Here is a 16,064-nt window from a genome sequence, read left to right as displayed (position 1 = left end):
CCCTGAGAAAACACATGGGTTTACCCCCCCCTCACCCTCACCCCCACCCTCCCAATTTAGAGGCATGGGAGGGGCGGGCAGGGGCAGGGGCAGGGGAGGGCAGGGGAGGGGCCAGGGCAGTTTGCTATGAGAATAATAAGAGCTGCTGTTTACTGAGCTCCCGCTACAAGACAGGCACTGTCCTAGGCACTTCACGTAAGACTGTGAATTTCGGTACAGCAGTATTTTGTGGTAGGAATTATTTTCTTCATGTCTAAGGAGAGTTTGCAAATTTAAAGAGTTCAGTGACTGCTCAAGCTTCCTTAACAATTTCTCTTCTCCAAACCAGAATGCTACATAGTATTTCAGGAGACCTTTTTCTAAAGAGTGGTCTCATCCATGTTTACCCTTCAAAATAAAATGGTAACTGGCTAGCAATCCAGGCCCAGGATTCCAAAAGAAATTATATGTAATAATTTTAGAACACTCTCTTAAAGTACTTTTCTTTCCAATGAGAGTGTGTATTTAAGCTGAAATTGATAAGAGTGCAGGTTTAGAATGAGTACTTACGTTTATTTTTGTCCTTTAAAAAAGAAACTGTACCTTTAAATTAACACACCACATCAGTGAGCTAAAAACCTGATCTCATCCTCACTTTTTTTGCGGGTAGATTAAAGACTTGAGGGTATTTACAGACCTTCTGCTCTGCCCTGGGAAGTCAGGAGGCCAGACCAGAAACCACTAACCAGCAAATCTCAGTGGGGAGCAGGGGCTGTTCTCTGAAAAGGGTAGCTGGATGTGTGGCGAGCAGGAGAGATTTTGAGGGCTGGAGGGGAGCCCTCCAAGGGGCAGGGCAGTCTGGGCCTGGCTCTTTAAATTTGTCTTTGTTTTCCTTCCTGACTGCTGCAACCATATTTACAGTCCCATAGATCAGAGCCAGAGGCTTCATTTTCCAGTGGCGCAGAGAAGATCATGTTCAGCTGATGACTGATTCTGATTCTTTCATGGGCTCTGCCTTCACATGTGACCATGGTGGCCCAACAATCGTCACCCCCCATGTATCCCTGCCTCCCCTCAGCCCTGTGCCCCCTCATGTGCTCTGCGTGGCCTCACTGTTCCTCTGCCAGCTGGCGTTTGCCTTTGGGGCTGGAGATGAACTGGGGAGTCCTTGGCACATCAGGAGCATTACCTACAAACGTGGGTGAGATCTCCAGGGGCACAGACAGACAGGGGAAGCAAAGAGACCAGGTTCTGTCTCAGGCAACAAGGTTTGAGGGCCCAAACTTGAGGGCAGGTCAAAAGGTGGAAGCTGAGTTGGAGAGACAGGAAGCACAGGGCTTCAAGGGGGCAGTGACTGGCAGGGCCTGAGGGAGCCAGCAGGCCAGGTGGAGGGGCCTGCTGGGATTCCTTTCTGCTGATTTCATTAGATTTTACTCAAACTGTAGAAAGTATAAATCCTATGCTGTGGATTTTTCCCCTGTATTTTTGTTTTGATTCATAGGCTCTCACATGGTTATTAAAGAACATTTTGAAGAAAGATCTGAAATACCTAAATTTTAACCTCTAAGTACACCAAATGTTACATTTTAGTATATGCTTTTGAGTGGTCTGGGTTTGAAAAGTTACATTTATAATTACTCTATACATAAAAATTTGTCCTCAATTTAACATTTTCATCACATCAGTCCATGAAGGTCTTTTAAACAGAGTAAACAGCAGTGCGGGGTGCGAAGTTCGGCAGGCACCTTTCAGCTCAGCTCATCAGTGTATCTATCACTCCTTTTGTTACTCATGTTTTGGCTACTTGATGTCAGGTGCTGGGAGTCCTGTGTAAATTTATATCCACAACCGTCTTCATCTTGTATTTCTAACGGTAATGAGTTTGCCTCAACTATTTTAATGCTAAAACCCCAAGTATACAAATGTTCAGAACAGTTACGTTTTTACAATTGCTCCGATGAATATAAAATTACCCTTTTTTATCTTACTTGACACTGCTTATTGCCTTAAATTGTGCTCTGTCTGATAGAGCACTGCTGCTTTTCCTTTGTTTGCATTTACCTAGTCTAGCTTTGCCTCCCCGTGGATCGTTTTATTTTAGGTGAGTCTCTTGTATTAACTTAATCTAACAAGGGAAAGTTAAATGGGTACATTAAAGTCATAGCCATTTTCAGGTGGCCTCCTGTCACCTTGTTTTTATGTTTGCTGCCTTTCTTTTCTCTTCTGACTTTTGAGCCATGGCTGATGGTTTTTTTTTTTTTTTTTTTTTTTATCTTCTGCAGTGATTTGGAAGGGAGACATCTTGTTTCTTACTCCGTTGGTCTGCAGGCTGTATCTACCAATGAATGATTTCATTTGCCTCTGTGCTCGGTTTCTAAGCAGCTCTGCTTATCTCAGCCTGGCCGTCTCCTCGCCTTTGGTCCTCACAGAGCAGTTTTAAAGGCCCTTGTTGGTCCTCCTTTGTTTGCCACTCCCGGGAAGTGCTCTGGTGCTTCCTGCGAGATGAAGGCAACACTCAGGCCCAGCTAGCCGGTGCTCAGAGATGGCCAGGGGCAAGATGAGAAGTGTCACCACTGCCTGTGGAAACCCCGGGAAGAGGTGTCCGCTGGCACCTCTTGGGTGAGAAAAACAGCCCGAGCAGACTGGTCCCAGCTGGCAGAATGGACTCTACAGAGGGGAGGAGCCCAGATGTCAGAGTCCGGCCGAGGGGCAGTGGGCGGGGTCCTCAGGGGGCTGGGTCCTCTCTCTGACTTTTACAGGTAATTTAGAGTCTGGCAGCCCAGGCATCAAACTTCCTGGACACATGAATTATTTTTAAATATGTTCTTTAAGAGTGGTAGTAGACTTTCAAGGAGGGGTTTTTCACTGCCTCCATTTGTCTGTTCTCTTCATTAGGCATTGCTCTAATGTATGTTAAAATTCTCTCTATAGGCTCGTTAACAGCTTCAAACAACTTGTTTCTAAACACTTGGGCTTTTTTTTTTTTTAATTCATGCAAGATGGCTGTGGACACTGCCATGTCCACAGACAGGGGAGGGCTGGGCTTGGCAAAAGCAGAGTGGGTCTGGGAGACACAGGCCAAGTGGGGCTGGGTGGTTACCTTTTACTTTCCCACTTTTTTTTTTTTAGATATTATTAACATATAAATGTATGCAAGTCTAAGGTATATACAATGCAATGATTTGACACATAGATATATTTCAAAAAGATTACCACGGGGTTTTCTCTTCTGGAGGGCCAGAGAAACATGGTTGGGACTGACCTGTCACTAGTGATCCTCTGTCCCACAAGGCCAAAGCTTCCAGTGCATAGCCTCAGCAACAGTCCACAGGTCAGATTCGCTAGTGAGGAGGTAAGGCAGTGCATGAAGTGATTAGAGCTATGGGGGCCAACCTGGTGAAGCTGGAATCAAGAGGTCGCATCACCCGGGTCCAGACATGGACTGAGACAAGGCCAAACTTGACCACTGGAAATTAAGATGATGACTCTGGTCTCCATGCTGCTCCAAAACCATTGGTCAGAGTGGACACTGCCAAGACCTTAGCTCCAGATGAGGTGGAGGTAATATAGACAAGGCTGTGCAGCAGATCAATCCCAACTCACTACAGCTCAGACTGTCCCAGCCTGTTTGCTGTTCGCCTTCTCTGTGTGTTGTTGTAAATTTTCTGACTCAGCTGTCAACTTTGGACCCAACACACATGTGTAAGTGTGTATGTTCTCCCGACCAGAGTTAGTCATTCTTCCCTCTGTGCTTCTGGTGTTCTCTGCTCATCCCTCTCTTACACCAGCTGTCTCAGCCTTTTGGAATTACCTGTCTGTTCTCTTGAAGGAGTAAGTACCTGAAGGCAGAGACTCTCTGCTAGTCTTTGTATACTGTACACACACAATGACTTTAGTCAGATTCCTGTCTGTCAGCTCTCACTTTCCCGCATGGTTATGGTCACTTCATCTCATGAAATGTACTCTTTTATGTGCAATTTAAAGTTTTGTTCCTCTGAAGGTGTTAACAACTGAAAGACAGTTGCTCGGCTGTCTGGACCACCCTTGTGGCAGCATGCTCTAATTGCAGGCAAAGCTCTCACAACCAGGTCTCTCAAATGTTTAAAAGAAAAACATTTTCACTGAATGTAGGCAACAAATTTCAGAAATCTGCCAGCCTTTTCCTCTTTGACCCCATAGCTGGACCTCCTCAGATCTGATGTGAGAAGGGTGGCCGTATTAATAAGATCCCAACTTGGCTCACCTGCTGAGTTGTATTTTTCCAGTGGTGTGAGGAAGCATCTGGGAGGGAACATCATGAGGTTGCCATGTTCACTCACACATTTCTTTGTTCTGTTTGAGAGCTGGCTAACTCTCCAAGGACTGTGTCTCATTCACCTTTCTCGCTTAACACCTGACACAGGTACCAAATGCATGGAGAAGCTGTGAACATTTGCTGAGTACCTACTGTGTGCCAGGTCTGGTGATAGGGCTTCTCACAGGAATATCTTAATAGGCATGTAAAAGCGATGGGGTCAGAATGATCATGTGAAGTGAACCTGGCCGCTGAATCTGCTCTGAAATAACCACAGTTTGACTTCTGATGTCCAGCCATTCAAAACATCTGTGCCTTTATTTATTATTATTCTCATTTCCCGATTTAATTTATTCTTCTGAACTCACCATTCTACCTTGTGTTCAGTATGCTGGCACACGTTAATCATTACTGGGGTCAAATTACCAAGTATTTGTCATTTCTCATTAGTGATATGTTTAAAATCACTAGAGACTTATTCCTAGACAGCTTGTCAGAATCTGTATGGCCTTGCAACCTCTGTGTTTATCCTTCCAGAACTGTGAGGGCCCTTGGAACCCTAGCGTGACTTTCCAAAGAAAACACAGCGCAATGCCATGATCACTTTCATCCTCTGTTGTCCTGCACATCAAAACTACTTCTTTACTCATCAAGGGGCTCTCAGCCGTGAGAGCTCGCTCCCTCCTGCCTCCCAGTCACAGACTCTAGGTGCCTCTTTGAAGAAGCACTGCATTCTGTGTCCCTCTCCCTTCCTGCCTTTGTATTCCTTTGTTATTGGAAGGACAGCCATGGAGAGAAATCTGCTGGTCAGTTGTGACTATAGCCATTGGAAAAGATAGATTTTCTTTCTCACCAGCCTAAGGGGATTGGAGTTTAGTTTCTCCCTGCATTTGCAGAGAAATAAGCAGAATGAACTCAAGATGGCAAATTCAGAAAAATCTCCTTTTGTGAAACAGACTTTCTGCAGGGGAGAAGACCACTGCTGGATGGGATGGGTGCTGCATCTATGAAGGGCTTTGGGGTTTTCAGTGACGCCATCTTGGCCCCTCACGGTGCCATCCTGGGAGGCAGCCACTCAGGGAATCATGGACCAAGGCTGTAGAGAAAAGGCCTCAGTCCAGAGGGGAAGAATTCTCCTCCTTCCTGCTCAAAAGCCACCTGTGTGTTTGCCTGGGTTAGGAACTGCAGCTGTACTTGGCATCTGCACTCTGGCAGCCTGTGCACCCCTCCATTTGACATGAGCAGCAGTACTAGTTAGTGGCAGGCTCCCCACCCTTCTATTGGGGCATCTGGGTAGAGTGGGTGACAGAAGAGGCCTGCGCATTCTTTGAAAATTGAAGAAACGGGTAGGAATACTGCACTGTGGTGTCCTCTGGTCACATGCTCCAGAGCTCTAGCTCTGTGCAGGCCCGGTGAGCATGTTCCACATGGTTACAAAGTGCCACAGTGGTCAGCTGCCCCAAATTGGTGGCTTTAGGTTTCACATTCCTGTCTTTGCCTATGGACTTTTGTTTTTTAATGCTTGTTAACTGGACATTCAAGGCTTTCTAAGCCCCTACTTCCTAGTGAAACCCCACCCTCCACTTCAGGGCCCATGGAATACACTGCTCTGGCACTGCCAACCCTGTCATTTGCTCACAGATTTCCCCTGCCCTCTGCCCCACCCTGCCAACCCTCAGAGCTGCTCCATATTGTGTCCACTCAGAAGATTTAGCACAAGACTGGTCTATAACATAACCCACCAAAAGCCTTCCTATCTTGCAAAATAACCTGAAAGTTATTGGACTCCTGCTGATCACAGTGGTTTAGAGGAGGCTCGGCAGTCAGATTGCCTAGGTTGAGGTTCTGGTTTCACCTCTTACTGCCTGTGTGAGCTTGGGCAAGTTACTGTAAGTTCCTGAGACTTGCCTCCATCAGCTATAGAACAGGATGTAACACTGGCTCTTTGGTGTATAAGAAATGTACGCACAATGCCTGGTGTGCTGTGAGCACTCAATAAAGGAGGGGTTGTATTAAGAATTTTCTTGTATGTGGAAAGGTCAAAGTACTTGCCTAAGGCCACACGTTGGCTGGTGAAGCAGACATGGTCAGACTCTCTTCTGTCTTACTGGGATCCACAAATTCCCCATTGACTTGGCCAACCTGCCTTACTCCGGTTTCCTGCGGTCACTAAAGCACTTGTTCCTTGGTTCACTCTGCACATGGGCACCGCTCCTCTCCCCAGCCCGACCCCTTGCTCCTTCAGAACAAGGCTTGTCAAAATACCCCACTCCAGCTATGCATTATTCAGCATTTGTTAGGTGAAAAGAGTGAATGATATAAGAACAATGAAATGACAAGAACAATCATTTCAAGAGCAAACCTTATCACAAAAGAAATTAACCCTAGAATTTGGGAGCTTATCAGCAGAATTGGGGTAAATCCACCCATAGGTTCTTCCTCACATTGACCTAGGACACACCTCTGTGTGGCTCTCCTGCTAAAACATTTCCAGGGATCCCCATACTTTCTGTGGGACTGGTCTTGTTTTTTCTAGAGTCTGTTAACATAGTGCTCACTGAAATTAACAGGTATTCTTTTTGGTCCAGAGGCAGCCTTTTGAAAGAGGGGGAGATGGTCAAAGAAGCAGCAGTGTGCCTCTCCAGGGTGAGCAGCAATAGATCAATGACCTGCTCTGGGAAGCGGGAGACCACATTTCTCCTGGGACTTACAGCTTTATGTCCTTTCATTTTTAAAGCATGGTTGCATGTACAGTGCTCTAAACACCAAGGTAAGTATATCAGAACATCAGGATAAATGTGATGGGAAATAGTACCCATTTTGCAGCTTGCCTCATCACTGCTGAGAAGGACCTCAGGTGTTTAAGGGACTAAGAAAACCCGAAGGATGGTGTGCCCGGTGCTACCAAGATCCTAGTAGACACAATCAGCTGAGTCTGTCCTTTCAACCTCCTAAGCGACTAGGCAGATGAGGAATGAAGCAGTGAAATTGTAGCAAAGAGGAGTTTCTGAATAGAACATCCTCTGCTAAAGAACAGAGAGTTCCCTATCAAAGAACACCCAAAATCCCATTTAGTCTAAGCGACCTATTTTTGGTGTGCCTACTAGGTACTAGGTGTTTATTTGCATTATCTAATTTAGTCTCCACCACTTCCTGGCTGGTGCTGTGTGTGTTTTACTAAAGAGGAAATAGACTCAGTGTCTTGATCAAGGCCAACTGGTGGCAGAGCGGTTTTGGCCTCAGGTATGTCTGTCTCCTGTCTAGAATCTTTCTCCTAGAGCACAAGATTCTCATTTCCCTGGTGAATCTTGGAGCCTTAGAACTCTTAGGCTGTCTGTTACAAGCACCCTCTAATCATCCTCTTCCTCAACTCATTAGCAGAGGTCAAGACCTGTGCATAATATGATTAACTAATTTGTTTATTCATTGTGTGCTTCTGTAAATGGATTGAAATCTCCTCAGTATAATTATATGCCAGAAAATTGGGGCCCTATCATGAACTTATACTTAGCAAGTGTTTTCTATCACATTTTAACTAGTGGTAAATCTTTTACTTGATTTATTTGAAAATGGCTTGTTCTTTTAGTGGCCAGTATCTCTTAAGATTTTGTATTATTATGAGATTCTAATAATAGTACAACAGCTAATCTTATTTGAACATTCACTATGTGTCAGTCACTGTTCTAATATGATTTAACTTACAATGGAGAAGGTATGCTCTGTTCTTGTCCTCATTTGACAGGTGAGGAAACAGAAGTGCAGAGATTTATCAGCTTGCCCAAGGTCATATAGCCTAAATGTAGAACCAAAGAAAATTTCCTACTAAATGAGAGTACACCTCAACAGTGCTGTCCAGTAGACAGATAATGTGAAGGGTTCCCTGGTGGCACAGAGGGTAAGTCTCAGTGCTGTCACCTCTATGCCCTGAGTTCACTCTGTGGCCAGTGAGGCGACCTACATGGTACAGCAGACTTTCCCTGTCTCACCCGCTGCTCCCCTCAGCAGTGTATTTCAGTCAGTCAGCCCTTTCTATTCCCTACTCTGTCTCTGGTGAGCCTTTCACCTTGCCGCACCTCTGGCCTGCACCCTAATTTTATGTTAAAAAAAAAAAAAAGGAAATGTGAGTTATAAGTGCAAACTACATATATAAGTATAAATTTTTCTAGTAAACACACAAAAAAGTAAAAAGAAACAAGTAAAATAAGTTTTTATAATTTATTTTCTTTAGCTCAGTAGATCCAAAATATTTCCCCCTATAATCAATATTAACATTATGAATGTTTTTCATATACATTTTTCAGAATCCTGCCTGTATTTTATAATTACAGGACAGTATGGACTAGCTATATTTCAAGTGTTCTTTGGCTACTATTTTGTATTTACTACATATATAAAAATGAGCATTCTCCTTTCCCTATTTCACCTATCAGTTCTACTTTACTATGAAGTTTAGGGTTTGCATTAGGGTTATGGAAGACTAAGTTGGATCAAGTAAGACTATGTTAATGGAAGTGTGCCCTGTGGATAAGTTAAGAAAGAGAGCGACAGGGTAAGACAAACATGTTTTAGAAGTTATAAAACTTGTGCTCTAATCCCCATCTTTGCCCCTGACTGGGGCTGTGACCAGAGACAATCCTTCCCCTCAGTCTCTTTCTTCATGTTAAAAGAGAGATAATGGCTTATTGTTACTAAGAGTCTTTCCATTTCTGAAAAAACTGCTTACAACACACACCCATTCAGGGTTTCTGCATCTGCTGCTTCTGTTAATTCAAGATTTCTATGACTGTTTATCCCAGTGGGTTGTGTACACTATGCCCAGCTCCATGTTGCAGGCTTGAGAAATGTTTGTTGAATAAACATTCAACAATCAATAAGTTAGTTTATATATAGTTTATATATATATATTCTGTTCTTCTTTGAAGGACCCCAGGTCTCCCAGTTTTTGCCAGAATAACTATAGTAGTTTAAGCAGTTCATATATTTTTATTTCCGTTCTCATACTGGCCTAAAATCTTAATCTAAACTTTCTGCAGGGTTCTAGCCAGGATTAAAAGCCATCTCCTGATCCTGTGAGACAGGCGCTGGTGCTCAGCAGTAGGCATGGCTGCCTAGAGACCCCCACAAATGACCTCTCTTATTACATGCTGTTCTGAGGCTGAGGAGAGTTAATTAATGACTCTAAATAAGAAAACAATCAAATCTGTCTGCGGTCATATGAGTCAGAGCAGACCCAGATGGGGAGCTGAGGCCTTGGCCTCCCAGTGCCCTCAGGAAAAGCAGTAGCAGTCTTTGCTTCTTGCGTCAGAGCCCTGAAAAGCCCCAACCTAGAAGGGGAAGAAGTTACTCAAAATGTACTGGAGACCCCGATGCAGGGCATTTTCTTAATAGGCTAAGCTCCCTATCTAGGTGTTGTACAGACTGAAGTTTTGAGAGAAAAAACATGAAAGCACAAACCTATTCCTCTCAGCTCTCTTTAAACACCAAACCTATAGCTACTGAGTGGGGACATTCTAAGGCACAGGGCCTAGCTGTGTGGCAAGGTTGGAGCAGCGGCTTTGCCCCCTAGAGAGCTGGGATCTCGAACCTGCTATGGGAATCCTGTAGCCATATATATATGGCTGAACATGGGTTCTGATGACATGACGGAGGGATGTGATGCTTCCCTAAGGTAGGCTGAGGCTCACAAAAGTGACCATTTTTATTTTGGTATTAGAAGCTTTGCTGTGAAAATCTGAGAGGGAATAAGTGAAATGAGCCCCTTAGTAATCTACCAGTGTCCTCAGCATTGGCACAGGATGCTCCTGAATAAAGATAAGTCCTACTTCTTTGGCTCTGTATATATTCTGTCAAGTGATAACAGCCCCAGCCCTACCCCCACGTTTTGTTGCCATTCAGGCTTGACCTGTAAAATTGTTCCACTCCTTAAAACCCTAAGCCACCAGTCCTGATGAGAATCATTATAGTCCCTTTTCCTTTCTTTAGTGATCAGGTTCAGCCAATAAGCCTGTATCAAGATAAGAGATGAAAGTATGTGGAAATATCCTTGCTGAATTTGAGAGGGCTCTGTGGTTCATCTGAATCTTAGTTGGTCCCCAATCCCATTCCACTAACATTGGTTAGAGTCTCATCTAGCGTAGTTCAGTACTTCAATTTTGCCTCTATAAGAGCAGTAGAAAAAAAACAGAGGTGAGGAAGTAGCTCTGAAAGTTAACAAGAGATCCAGGTTAGAAACTGAAATGCTCCTTCTGATCTGTGTGACCATGGTCAAGCCCCTCTCAAGCTTCATTTTCTCATCTTGAAAGTGGGAATAACACCACTGCCTACCTAATAGGATTGTGGATTAAATACATTCTTACATTGAAGATCCTGACTCAGAAATGTTTCCTTATTAGCTTGTAATTCTTTAAATAGGGATTGTGATGAGTTCATTTGAAATGATGCAGTAAAAGCTGCTACAGCTCTGCTTCCCCCTGTTTTGCTCTGTGATACGCTGTGGGGAAACCCTCACATAGGCTGCGGCCCTCGCAGCTTGCTTCTGCTCTGTGTCTGAGAAAGTCCTCCCTTCCCACAAAACGGACTGAGGCCAATGTTCCAGAACCTAGGACAGCTCCGCTCCTTCCAGACCGCTGGCTGCCCGAGGGAGGAGAAAGGACTGGGATTTGCTCAGAAAGGCTGCCTTAGTGTGGAGATTTAGGAATCCGAGGGCTGCAGTCTCATTCCCAGCCTACATCCCACTTGCATGCATCCTCAGATTCTTCAACACAATCAGCCTCCTGGAAAATTCTGAAGAACCTCTCCTCGGAAACTCATTAACTCCACCCATAAGGTTTAAAGAATCTTCGGGCCCTTTTCTTCTCTCCTATGAACTCCAAAGGTGTATTTATTTATCTTTTGAGCCCAAGAAGAACAGAAATACACCTACATCTTTGTGTATCTGCTGATACTTAATCTGTTGGACTTCAGTACAAGGATTAAACATACTTCATTAACCTCAAATGAAAGTAATAATGTCTGAGCACGAATAAGGGTTTTACAAGACAAAGAAATTCAGGTATGAATTAAAAGGAAAAAAATAACGTTATTGCCTGCAGGTGATGTTAAACGCTATTTTCTAATCAGAAGAAGCAGGTGGTTCAGTTTATGAGATAATTCAGCTTTTCACTCTCCGGTACAGAACACAGCACACATATGCAGCCTTCTGAACAGGCAAAGAAGAGATTAAGTCCTATTTTTACTTTATGATACTGAGTCACATAATTCAATGCAAATCACATGGATGCCAAAGTAAGAACAATACCAGGTATTTAAATACCTCCTTTCCTTTGAGGAGTGCTAAAGACTTTGTGGTTGCGTGGAAGCCCTTCAGAACAACTCCAGGAGAAGAGGTACAAGGCACTAAGTGAGCATTTAAGGCTGAGTGGTTCGCATCCAGTTCCCCCTTGTTGTTCCTCAGCTTCTTGCATTTAGTAGTAACCTCCTGATAGCTGCCATTTTGGGGAACATATTGTTACTGAGGAAAAGGCTTTTCTATAAGAAATGTTATTGGGTAATTTAATAATGGGGATGAGAGAAGAAAGGAGAAATAGGGAAAAGAAAGGAGAAAGGAATAATAGAGGAGGAGACAAGACAGATGTCTGAGCCTCCCTGAGCTTGAAAATTTTTTTCCATGCATTTTCCTACAAAAAAAAAAAAAAAAAGAACTTAAGGGCCCTCCCTGGTGGCATAGCGGGTTAAAGCACAGCACTGAGAAGCTAAAACCGTATTTCAGCATGAGTTCAGTCCTCGCCCCGGAGGTGACCACATGGTGTGGCAGACCTCTCCTGACCCGCCTGCTGCTCCCCTCAGCAGTGTTCTTCATCAGTCAGCCTCTTCTGCCCCCCTCTCTCTGATGGATCCACTCACCACCCCTGCACCTCTGGCCTGTACCCAGTTCTGTATGCATAAATATATCTTTTTTTTAAATGGACTTAATGGCCACCCCTCACTGGACAGAAACTTGAATGGGGTCCTTTGGGCCCTCTTTAAATATCCCATATGGACAAGGACAATTGCAGTCCCACTGTTTGAACTAGCTTGAAGGAACAGCAGACAAGAACATCACCTAGGACTCCAGAGGCAGACAAGGTGTCCCCAGATAGAAGAAGGGTTTGTGGTTTTTTCCTAACAGTGTCCACCCCTTCTGTGAGTCTCCACACTGTAGGGGAGTGTTGCCAAATTACAGTTTGGTTTAACTTCTTCTGTCCAGCAGAGGTCACTGTGGATACTGGCAGTGGATACTCCTGGAGACTGGACCACACAGGGCTGGGCTGCATGGTGGCTTCACTGAATGCTCACTGGTCTTTCTGAGATTCCAGTGGCCTTAGTATAGCTTCTTAGGGTACTGGGATCTGTGATGTGGATTATCTCAAAACCACACTGCACCTCTGCTGTAAAAGTGCTGTTAAGTTAAGGTACTTGCTGGGAGTGGGCAGGTCTTGGAGGGCTGTTCTCACTCTCTTAAGGGCGCTTTCTCCACCAGTTTCTCTGTGTCAAACTTGTGTCCTCCCTGTGAGTATACCTGCTGTGCTGTCACTGAGTAACAACCCAAACTCATCGCCCTTCTAGACATGGAAGCCAACGTGATTAAAGTTGCCTTGACACCCAATCTTGCACCCACACCATAAGGGATTCCACGGGTGAGATTTGGGAGTCCCAGTTGGCAGCCCCTAGTGGTAGGGGTATGTGTCCAGAATTCAGGTCCTGATGGCAGCCCATTACAGCAGGATAAGATTTCTTCTTACCCACTGGTAAGGGTGGTAGGGCCAGAAGAACCCACCCTTACAGTGCTTGTAAGGTCCCACTTTCTGGGCCACACCCAGACATGCAGGCGAAGCCCAAGGCACACTGAAGCTGCACCCACCGTGTCAGCATCCACTGGAACCCTAGTCATTAGTGTGATTCCAGAGCAGAAGGAGTGACCTCTCTGTGTCCTCCCCCCAAATTCCAGGCCTGCAGTAAGGGTGTTTCTACACACACACACAGACACCTAGAGGCACAAGCTCAGTATGGCACACACATGAACACTGGTGCACACACTGGCACATTTACCCAGTCATGCACATTCACACCACTGCCTGAGCACTCAGTCACACTGTGACACTTACACACTGGAACCCAGCAACCAAATTTGACTAACACGGTTTATAGTCAGGGGCAGAGTGGGGTGGGAGAGGGGTATTCAGTGTCCAGTCAGGCTGTTCCTAGGGACCCTGTGCCCCTGATAACCTGCACCCAGCATTGTGGAGCCTCCATATCCCCCTCCCCCCAGCGCGCCCACCCTCCAGCCCCCCGCTGTAGGCGTCCTTTTGGTCACAAGTCTTGACCGCCCCCAGAAGGGACCCTGGTTACCATAGCACACACGGCATCCTGGGGGGCAGGCTGGCAGGGTGGGGGTTGCAGGGAAGAATATTGCGGGCACAGTGCCCTATCCGGGTGCAACCGCCTCCTCCCTCGGGATTTTCCATCCCAGCTCGCGCGGGCCCGCGAGGAGTGTAGCGAGCGCGCTTTGTCTCCCGCCCGGCTCCTGGCACGTTTCCGCTGAAGCTCCTCGCGCCGCGCCCGAAGCCTCCCCCACCCCCTTCCCCGGCCGCGCCCCCCCCCCCCCCCCCCCCCCCCAGCCCGTGGCGCAGGCCCACCAGTGCCGAGACCGCCGCTTTGTCCTCTCGCGGACGCGTGGCCGAGCGGGAAAGCCCCCGCACCCCCGAGCGGCCACCGCCGCGTGCTCCAGACGCAGGACTTGCGGCTAGATCTGGGGCGCGCCCCACGCCAAGCCGCGCAGCCCGGAGGGTGTATGGGCTTCGAGGGCATCGGCTTGGAGCTCCAGGGTGCTTGAGAAGGACTCGCCCAGTCCCACTCTGCACGTACTTTGGGCTTGGTTTCACGCTGCGCTACAGGAGCCCCATGTCCCTAGGGTGGGACATGGAGGGTCATCTCGACTTAGAGCTCCTGGCCTGGATCCAGATAAAGAGGGCCTGGGAGATAGGCCCGGGAAGGGAGAGTAGGGGAGGAGTGCCTCAATCCCTCTTACTTTCCCCCATTGCACGCCCCACCCTCGGGCTACTCCAATCTTAGGTGCCGGGCTGAACGCAAACACCGAGGACCCTGAAAATCCATCAGTGCTTTCCTGTATCAGCGATTCCAAGCAGGGTGGGGAGGGGGCTCCCGCCTTTGCCCCTCATGTTCTAGGCTCCCCTCCTCTGCACCCCCCAGTTACCTAGGCGGGGCCAAGTGGGAGGGGGAAGAATCTCCTGTCTCCATCGACATCCAGTTCCTGATCATAAAACCTTAGGCTTCAGGAGAGTGATGGGCACGGACATCCCACAGATCCCTTCCTCAATCACCCCAGGAGGGTCTGAGAGGGGAGGAGTCCACTGGTCTCATTGATCACATCCAGACCCCTTTGTAACCTCCATCAGCTAAGGTATTGTGAGGAAGGGCCCCCCTGCCGCCCCCCCCCATTGATCCTACAGCACTCCCACCCCTCCTTTATAATGCAAGCGAGCAGCCTCGACTTCGGGCACAAGGGGAGGGAGGCTCCCAGTTTTCGTGGCTTTCTCAGGAGAAATGGGAGGGGGATCCTCCAGCTCTCGACCCTCACACTCAAGAGCCCCTTTATGGCATTAAGCCCACACTAACCCAAGCTGCTCGGATCTCAGGCACCGAGCCACAGGCAGGGCCGTGAGGAGTCAGTCAGCAGCTCTTTGGGACAGATGGTCTTGAGTGTGTTGAGGACAGGTCCCATCAACTCCCCAGGCCCCCTCAAACCTCAGTTCATTTCCTCCCCAATAAAACAAAAGAGAATCCAGCAGCACTGACCTCAGAGATGCGGGAGGGCAATCAGCGCCTTGCAGCACACCCAGCTGCTCCGGGCTCTGGGCCCCGACTTCCCGGCGGTGAGTGTCGCCGCGGGAGCGGCGACCGAGGTTCTGGCGTCCGGAGCCTCCCTCGGACTCAGCACCTGGAGCGGCGAACAGCTCCGCGCCTCATTCCGGTGACCCCGCCTCCTCCGCACCGCCGTAGCCAATGGAGATCCGGGCCACGCCCAGGAGGCCACCCATTGGGGGCGCCGTCCCCACTCCCTTCGGCTCCGCCCTGGGTTTCTTCCAGCTCTCGGTCAAAACCACATCCCCCAGAGACCGCCGCAGTGTTTGCACAGCCTTCTGGAACTTGTAGTTCAGTAAGCACTCGTGGTGGGCTCAAGCCTCGGGCCGCTGACCCGAGATGGACTGCATTTCACAGGGTGCGTTGACGAAACGGAGGCGGTGAGCTGGGCGGGAGGACGGTTTCCATGGCGAAGGCTGCTGTTGGCGATGATTGACAGAGCTAGGGGGCAGGCCGCGGGACCCTGGAAGGACCGTGCGTGACTTGGGACAGCCTCTAGGCAGGCGTTCGGATCCTTTTATTCCCACTGGGCCCCACCTTGGAACGCTGGGCCTCAGTTTTTAGATCTGGAAGAAGGGCAAGGAGCCGTTCCCCCGCTCACGCTCGGAGGGGCAGGTTAACAGCGTGGGAGAGCCCCTAGCTTTCCCAGCAAAGGTGAAGAGGACAGAGGAGACTTTCCCACCGCTTTTGGAACTTTATCCCATTATTCTCGTCTCGATTTTGTCACAAAAGAGCGTTTTACTTTTTTGTCATATCCCTTGGGCCATCAGGATCCTCCCAAGCTTGTCTTCCCACCCTCCGGGCATCCCGCAGCACCTCCCCCGGCGTAGCTAGAGGGCGCTTCTACTTCAAACCCTTCTCTGGTTTCGCG

The 16,064-nt window shown here is 47.6% G+C and overlaps 1 protein-coding gene across 1 annotated transcript in view; it reads right to left on the bottom strand.

The window, feature by feature from the left end:
- The window catches only part of SMPD3 (sphingomyelin phosphodiesterase 3, neutral membrane (neutral sphingomyelinase II)), a 76,918-nt gene extending 61,676 nt beyond the window's left edge, over nucleotides 1-15,242 (bottom strand). The window contains exon 1 of the mRNA XM_004690440.2: nucleotides 15,128-15,242. The gene's annotated coding sequence lies outside the window, so the exon portion shown is untranslated. The remainder of the gene's footprint in view (nucleotides 1-15,127) is intronic.
- Nucleotides 15,243-16,064: the final 822 nt, after the last annotated feature.

This window comes from Condylura cristata, unplaced genomic scaffold, assembly GCF_000260355.1.
Source record: "Condylura cristata isolate star-nosed mole 26May11 unplaced genomic scaffold, ConCri1.0 scaffold00028, whole genome shotgun sequence".
Lineage (NCBI taxonomy): Eukaryota > Metazoa > Chordata > Mammalia > Eulipotyphla > Talpidae > Condylura > Condylura cristata.
Note: the sequence above shows the minus strand (reverse complement) of the source record. Positions and strands in the feature narration are given on the sequence as shown.